The sequence below is a fragment of the Pezoporus occidentalis genome, unplaced genomic scaffold (assembly GCF_034315485.1).
Source record: "Pezoporus occidentalis ecotype Australia unplaced genomic scaffold, CSIRO_AGI_Poc_V1 ctg142, whole genome shotgun sequence".
In the NCBI taxonomy this organism is placed as follows: Eukaryota; Metazoa; Chordata; class Aves; order Psittaciformes; family Psittacidae; genus Pezoporus; species Pezoporus occidentalis.
Genome location: NW_026913230.1, coordinates 276142 through 285222, shown reverse-complemented (window position 1 = coordinate 285222; position 9081 = coordinate 276142).

Here is a 9081-nt window from a genome sequence, read left to right as displayed (position 1 = left end):
AGTATGAAATCTGCAACCAGTTAGTTACTCTGATTACAGGCGTTTATGTGTTCTGCTAGTGTTTATGTGCAATAATTGGTGGCAAACTGTCTGTTCTGCATCAAACACTGCGTGGCTTCACACAGCCCTATGCTTTTCCAAACCTCTGTACTTTTGTTCAGATCAATACACTAGAATACTGTTGGAATTATTACCTACCCAAATATATATATTAAAAAAATAAAAAAAAAAAAAAGGTTTTGCAGTACTCATGAACAACGGAAAAGATAATTCAAGAGAAAAAATCTTGAAGGACAGTGGCTGTGCTTCCATTGTTGTTTGTGGAGGAGTTTTTAATGGCATGCATGCTGTCAATGGTGTTAGAAACTGAAACACCTGAATTTGGCATCTTGACTCTTCCATGGACATATGTCTTTATGTCAGAAGTATGACATCAACAGCATGTAAATTAATATGCTGTAGTTAGTATTTATTAACAATTTATTATTAATGAGTGGTATCTATTGTAAGCCCAAGGGACTTTACAAAGGAGTACCAGCTGTGTCAGGAAGGGGAAGGCACGCTCCCCCCTGGACACTTAATGCATCATTACCTCAAGAAATGAAAGGTAATGATGGAGATAGATCGCACAGGGATCTCCCTCTTCATTTCCCTGATAAAGTACAAAGGCCACTTTGAGGGAGTTCAGAAGGCAGCCAGGCATGCTGAACTAGAGCAGGTACCAGCCTTTACTTTTGAAGAGTCACTTCAGAGTCTGCTTAAACAGATGAGAAATCTTAGCAGATTATTATTAGCTTCATCCATCTCGAGCTCCCTCATCTGCAAAGCTTTCCAAGGCTGAATCCCTTCTCCTATTCAATCAACACAAAGTTGTCAGGCTGTAATGTGCGGCTGAGGCGTCTTTTCTCAATGCAATTTGAGATCATCTCTGTGTCAGCCCCTCAAACAGCACCAGCTTCCAAGAAGCTTTCGTTACACCAGCCCTTGAAACAAAAGCTGTGTGAGACTGAGCGTGGAAGCAAGGAGGGAAACGCTGCCAGGAACTCTGGGGGGTGATCTTCACGGTGGAGGGGTTAAAACCCCCATGGGACCTGTGCTGAGCCTCATCTGTGGTGAAGGAGGTGCGCAGGGAAATTTAAGAGCACTCTGGTAGACCAGCTGCAGTCACCAGGAGCAGTTTTCATTAGTCTTAAGTCATTTTAAACTACTAGGACACTACACTGGTGACCGTAGTGTCACGCTTGTCTTTGAGAGTACAACCACACTGAACTAGCTCCTCCAAAGCCCTGCACACATCTGCTACAGCTCCCATCTCACCCTGCCGTCCACAGCCTTTGTGCTGATAGTAACCGCAGCAGCGTGATGGAGCAGCCGTCAGAGGGCTGGAGACAGGGAAGGAGCGTCTGTCTGTCTGTGGAAGGGTAAAGGAGCCCCTCAGAAATGTTGCAGTAAAGATGTTGCTATTTATACAATGGCACCAGCGGAAAAGCAAAAAGGGGATTGTATTTCTGATGAATTCTGGCATGTTTGGGAGCTGTTTGCAAGAACAAACATGAAGGATCTTAGAAATGTTAACATTTACAGTGTTTCTAATTATATACACAGGTGTCTGGGGAGTTGGGGGTTACAAAGCAACAATACTTTGTCTCTTCAAGGTGTCTGTATTGAACAGGCACAGCACAAAATAACCAAGCAAGAAAAGGAAACAAAAGTTCTATATTTCATTTTGGTAGCAAAAGGTAACTTCTTGTTTTATCCAAAAAAAGCGGGCATCAAACTGATGGAGTTACTGTACCAACCTCTCATTTAATCCTCCAGGATCATAAAAGATTTCAATTGCTCTGCAAGGCTGCTAGAGCCACAGTTAGCACACAGGGGGGAAAAATGCTTCCCTGTGAGGGTGCTGAGGTGCTGGCACAGGGTGCCCAGAGAAGCTGTGGCTGCCCCATCCCTGGCAGTGTTCAAGGCCAGGTTGGACACAGGGGCTTGGAGCAAGCTGCTCTAGTGGAAGGTGTCCCTGCCCGTGGCAGGGGTTGGAGCTGGATGAGCTTTAAGGTCCCTTCAACCCAAACCAGTCTGGGATTGTGATGTGTTAGGTGATGAAAATAATGACAGCCAGGAGAAGAGGCACCGTTAAAAAGACTGTAGAGGGTTCCTGAGGGAGGAGAGAAACCTAGTGATGCATTTGTGCAGAGTAATGAGCAGCACAGAACAGGCGAGGCAAGCGTTCCCATCGCTTCGTTATTGCCAATAAAGGAAAGGAGATAGCTTTTGAAATTGAAAATTCTCATTTCCTTGAGATTTGGAAAGTGCAATTGAAGCAAAGCTGTGCAAAGCTCACCGGGAGGAACACACCCAGCGTTGTGGCCACTCGATCCCAGACAGCGCCTTGGCTGGTGGGAGGGGGAGAGGGAGATAGGGGCAGCCATGAGCGGAGATCATGAGGGGAGAGGAGGGGCGGCCATGAGAGAAGATCATGAGGGGACAGAAGGGTCTGCTATGGGGGGAGATCATGAAGGGAGAGGAGGGGCTGCCATGAGGGGAGAGGAGGGGCAGCCATGAGGGAAGATCATGAGGGGAGAGGAGGGGGGCAGCCATGAGGGAAGATCATGACGGGAGAGGAGGGGCGGCCATGAGGGAAGATCATGACGGGAGAGGAGGGGCGGCCATGAGGGAAGATCATGACGGGAGAGGAGGGGCGGCCATGAGGGAAGATCATGAGGGGAGAGGAGGGGCGGCCATGAGGAACATCATGAGGGGAAAGGAGTGGCGGCCACCAGGGAAGATCATGAGGGGAGATGAGGGGTGGACATGAGGGGAGATCATGAGAGGACAGGAGGGGTGGCCATGAGGTGCGGCCATGAGGGAAGATAATGAAGGGAGAGAGGGGCGGCCATGAGGGAGGATAATGAAGGGAGAGAGGGGCGGCCATGAGGTGCATTAATGAAGGAAGATGAGGGGCAGACATGAGGGAAGATCATGAGGGGAGAGGAGGGGCAGCCATAAAGGGCAGCCATTAGGAGAGATAATGACGGGAGAGGAGGGGTGGCCATGAAGGAAGATCATGAGGGGAGATGAGGAGCGGCCATGAGAGAAGATCATGAAGTGAGAGGAGATGTGGCCATGAGAACAGATTGCAAGGGGAGAGGAGGTGCAGCCATGAGTGAAGATGAGGGGTGGCCATGAGGTGTGGCCATGAGGGAAGATCATGAGGGGAGAGCAGGGGCAGCCATGAGGAGCAGCCATGAGTGAAGATGAGGGGCGGCCATGAGAAGCCATGAGGGAAGATCATGAGGGGAAAGGAGAGGTGACCGTGAGGGAAGATCATGAGGGGAGAACAGGGGAGGCCATAAGGGGCAGCCATGAGGGAAGATCATGAGGGGAGACAAGGGGTGGCCATGAAGGGAGATAATGAGAGGACAGGAGGGGCAGCCATGAGGTGCGGTCATGAGGGAAGATGAGAGGCAGCCATGAGGAAAGATCATGAGGGGAGAGGAGGGGCGGCCATGAGGGAAGATCATGAGGGGAAATAAGGTTGGCCTTGAGAGAAGATCATGAGGGCATAAGAGTGGCAGCCATGAGGGAAGATCATGAAGGGAGAGGAGGGGTGGCCATGAGGTGTGTTAATGAGGGAAGATCAGGGGCGGCCATGAGGGAGGATCATGAGGGGAGAGGAGGGGCAGCCATGAAGGAAGATCATGAGGGGAGAGGAGGGGTGGCCATGAGGAAAGGTCATGAGGGGAGAGGAGGGGCAGCCATGAGGGGAGATCATGAGAGCACAGGAGGGGCGGCCATGAGGTGCAGCCATGAGGGGAGAGGAGGGGTGGCAATGAGGTGCAGCCATGAGGGGAGATCATGAGAAGACAGGAGGGGCAGCCATGAGGTGTGGCCATAATGGAAGATGAGGGGTGGCCATGAGGAAAGATCATGAGGGGAGAGGAGGGCCAGCCATGAGGGGCAACCATGAGGGAAGATCATGAGGGGAGAGCAGGGGTGGCCATGAGGGAAGATCATGAGGGCATAGGAGGGGCGGCCATGAGGGAAGATCATGAAGGGAGAGGAGGGGTGGCCATGAGGGAAGATCATGAGGGGAGAGCAGGGGTGGCCATGAGGGGAGATCATGAGGGGTGGTGGTGAGGGAAGATCATGAGGGGAGATGAGGGGTGGCGGTGAGGGAAGATAATGAGGGGACAGCAGGGGCAGCCATGAGGGAAGATCATCAGGGGAGAGGAGTAGCTGCCATGAGGGGAGATCATGAGAAGACAGGAGGGGCAGCCATGAAGGGAGCTCATGAGGGGAGATGATGTGCGGCCATGATCCAAGATCATGAGGGGAGAGGAAGGGCAGCCATGAGGGGAAATCATGAGGGGGAAGGAGGGGTGTCCATTAAGGAAGATCATGAGGGGAGAGCAGGGGCAGCCATGAGGGGTGGCCATGAGGGGAGGTCATGAGGGGAGATGAGTGGTGGCCATGAGAGAAGATCATGAGTGGAGAGGAGGGTCGGCCATGAGGGAAGATCATGAGGGGCAGCCATGAGGGAAGAAGATGAAGGGGGGGGGGGGCCATGAGGGGAGGGAAGATCATGAGGGAAGACAAGGGGCAGCAGCCATGAACTGGATCCATATAAACATCTATTCCTGTCGTTGTTGAACTGCCCCTTTCAGCACAGTGCCCATAGCCACAGCTCTCACCAGAACAGCAGGAGTTGAGGGTGGCCGTGGAGTGTAACTTAATTCCTTCTCAGAAATGCAAGAAAGGTTGACAGAAGTTATGGCCACACTTTTCACTGCAGTGTGGACATATAGGAAAAGGCAGCACAGTAACAGCAGTGAAATCAGTAGCAAACAGCTTCCACTCCTGGCACAGCACAACAGGTTGCCTGCAATAAGGGGTAAAGCTTGACTGGGTGGAAGACAGCAGAGCCTTTTTGGATCTGAGCTGAGACTGCAAAAAGAGCTCCCTCCGGACCTGGGAGCCATGATCCACTCCACTCATTTCTGGTCCAGAGCACTGAGGTTGTTTTTTAAATCTTGCCTCGTGCAAGAGAAATAAATACATATTTTTTTTAAGAGATACCCAGCAGAACATGACACTCCTTTCACTCATTTCTTTCCCTGGAGACAGAATGGGAAAGTGAACAACAGGAGGGACGTGAAACCAATAGCAGTATATTGGAAAAAGCTCAGATACTGGTACAGTTTGTTTGGGATACACTGAGTAGATGCAAATCCATCTGGTCTTGATCATTCTCCTGCTCTGCAGTGCATATGATAGCATGGAAGGTCTGGTTTGCTTTCTGATGTCACTTTTAGGGTATGTAGGGATGCTGATGGTGTGTGTCATTGCTGGACCTTCAGTGGCGTGGCTAGGAAAGAAAGGACAGGTTAGATGGGGCTTGGAGCAACCTGCTCTAGTGGAAGGTGTCCCTGCCCATGGCAGGGGGTTGGAATTGGATGAGCTTTAAGGTCCCTTCAACCCAAACCAGTCTGTGATTCTATGAAATCCTCCCGCTTCCTGTTCAGTGGTAGTTGATGGATTACGCCACACTGGCACTCTGTGACAAATACTGAAGTGCCACTTGGCAAGGAGGCAGTTTTCCTGAATACAAAAAGGAGCTCCTACTGTCAAACACAAAAGGTGCAATCGTGCCCTCTGTGATGTTAATCTGGTTTCAAACAGAGCAACTGAGTGGAGAATCAAGTCCCCGAAGTTCATGTTTTTACAGTGACATTCAGAGTAACTGCATCTCCTGGTGTTTGGTACAGGATAATACCATTACTGAGTGCAATACTGCTAATCTCATCTCCACTCTTTCCACTGAAGGGGAGAACATCAAAGCTTTACATCTGGATCTCCTACCTGGTATCTCTCTGCTGTTTCTCTCCTCTCCCTTCCCTGTTTTTAGTCTGTTTTGAGCTGAAATATTTGCCTTATCACATTCAGCAGTCATCTGTTGATTACAAGAATTAAAACAAGTAGGAGCTGTGGCTCGGTTGGTACAACAGAGCGCTTCTAAATGTCTGCAAGTCTCTGGCAAGCAGAGCTCGGTGCCAGGGTCTCTTTTCATATTATATCTCAGAGTGAGTTGGCATCTTCATCACTCAAGAGGGTCCCTGAACAGACCCTTAGTAGCACAGTTCACGTGGAGAGACACAGTGTCTCCACCATTCCAAGCTCCAGTGTCTTACAGAGGTTTTCTGAACAGTAAAGTAGGATGATATCCAGGAATGAAGTCAAATCCCCGTGCTTCCTTCTAACAAGTGCTGGCTTGTTTATACAATCCCCTCTGATAATATACCGCTGGCAAGTCCCAGCCAAAATCATTTCTTTGTTGCACTGTAGGGGCTGTATCTATTTGCTAATGCCAAAGGCATGTATCTCATATTTATTAGTACAACCACATTGGAATAGAAGGAATGAGCTTTCTATAGCATTGTGCTAACCATGAAACTCAGGAAGTCCTGGCTATTATCAAAAAGCCCACAAACATCCAAGAGACAGTTTATTAAGACAGCAGGTTGACCTAACCTACTGCCTACAGTACAGTACAGATGAGAATTTTCAGATCAAAACAGACTGATAGAAGAGTGCAGATCCTTTCAACTCTGGATTAAAAACACCAAATCTGCACTCAATTACCACCAATGCAAGAACAAGGATAGATTAAATTCTGTTTAGGATCCTCATTTTTAAATTGCTTTTATAAGAAGTTGCCAGTCATCTGAATGCATAACTGAAGAATTTTTGCCAAAGAACTGGCATTCTGGTTTTTGAGTGGGCCCAGTGAAAGGTGGGCATGTGAGGAAGGAGATTTTTCATTTATTTCTCCTAAGATGGTGCAGGATACCAGAAATACCAGAAATACATAGGGGCACAACTAGACCTAATGAGAAATCTTTAACAGAGGGGAAATATATGCTGAGAAACAGAAAGCAGCTTCCCAGAGTAGGATCCATTCATCTATGGAATGGCCCTGCAAGGAATCAGGGGGAACCCAGGACTTAAAACAGAACTTGAAAAGACAAAACAGTAACAAGTGCACTGGAGGGAACAAGGAGATCGTGCCCCAGATCTTCCATTTGATAGGACTCCTGTGCAGCTGGTGCCTGCCTGTTAGCGCTTGTTAGTGAAAAGTCTCAACCAGACCTCAGACTTCAGGTTTGTCTTTAATAGTGGAGAAGTAGGTTAAAAATTCCAGGGGGGGCCACACACAAGAGCCTCTAAGGAATAAAACCAGAAGGGGCTGCTAACATGCACATAACAACTGACATCTTTTGAGGTGTCCTCTGGTGAAGGGTAACTTTTAAGATACGGTTCCCCAGAAAGCAACTACCTTCATGTCCCTTGGCTCCAAAATTAATGAAGTGGCAAGGGGGTAGAAAGCCCCATTGAACTTTTAAACCACTTGATGGATTTCAACAGAATTTGACAGAGGGGTCAAGGTCTCCATGATGTTGTATTTGAAAAGTTTTGTGCAAGAGCACAGCAGGTAGAGACTGCCACTTGTGTGAGCTGACAAGTTATTAGACACAAGAGAGACAGGCAGCAGGCATAAGGCCGTTAGGAAACCTGGCTTTCATTGTTCTGTGGCTCACTGATCTACTTGCAAATGTATTTGCTATGAGTTGCAACTCATACTTCCACAAGGAGCAGTTCAGTCACCTCCCAGGATAGATTCCATCCTCCGGGGAAAATGTGCCACTTTGAGACCCTTGAAAAAAAGGGTCACAGGGAGGCTGAGGGAAGTGTTTTGTCAATAAATGGCTCCACTAATAATGGATGCAGTGCGGGCCACTGACCATCAAAGCCATGACAGGTTGCTTTCTAGCTTCCTAATCTAGCTGTGGTAGACGTTCCACCTCAGGAGGTCACCTAAATGTAATTTTTGTCTTGCTGATTGCTCAGGTAGACACACAGCACTGTAAATTTGCTTTGTAGTCAGGGTGCCTCACCCTCCTCTTCAGGCTGTTCACTGATGCTGCAGCCCAGAGCATCTTCTGAAATGGTTTCAGCAGACTTAAGTTCCTCTTCCAAGTGCACATCTTAGCAAACATCAAGCACGGAAGCACAAGAGAGCACAAGACAACAGCAAGATATGGCTAAAATAAAAAAAAAAAAAAAAAAGCTTTTTTAATTAGCTTCCTTAGAACAGAAAACAACTGTGTTGGTATTTCTTTAGAATCATTCTTGCTCAAACAATTCTGAAATGCTTATGAGCAATGGAGCAAAGCCTGAGGTGATCCTTTGGTCCATGCTCTGAAAGCAGTAGATGCTGCTGAAAAATTCCAGGCACTGTTACCATTAAAACCCTCCCACACCTGGATTCACAAATCATTACTCTTTTTCTGAGAGTCTGGAATAAATATTTACCCCTGAGAATTCACAATTCGCTTTTCTCTGCGTATTTAATAGCACTTTCCAAGTAAGGTCTGCCTCCTTAATACATAACTGATGGAAACGTAACTGTTGCAAGATGTGTTCAATTATAATGCTTTTTACTGCAGTAGCACTATTCAGCTGGCACATATGACATGTTTTACAAGGCCCTGAGTGCAGCACTTGTCCTGCTTCACAGAAAAGGAAAGCAAAGCTCAGCAGTTTAAGATCAGCTCATCTAAGCTGGGAGAGAGACCCAGCTGAAGAGAGCTTTACTTTCTATCCTCAATACAAGGAAATACAATGCAAGGGATGTTCTTAGAGGCATAGCAAAAGAAGTAGCAATTAAAGACCCCCAGAACAGGGGATATGAGGGACAGTGAGAAGTCAGCACTGCCCTTGTGCTGCTGGTCTGCTGGCAGAGATGTTTGCTCAGGCACCTTGGTGAGTCTGAGGACTGCAACCTGCTCCACCAGTGCCACAGGATCCAAAAGTGGGCATCCAGCCACAGCCTGAAGGTCCCCTGGGCCTGTGAGGTAAGGAAGTGACTGCTGCACTCACAGCAGAAATGGGGAGTGCAGAAAGCTGATGGGCAGCACAAGAAATAGTAGTGAGATTGGCTCAGAGAGACACATCTGCAAGGCATCAGGTTCCTTGGGAAAGGCACATTTGGACATGGTGACTGTGGCCTCCTGTCACTTGTGT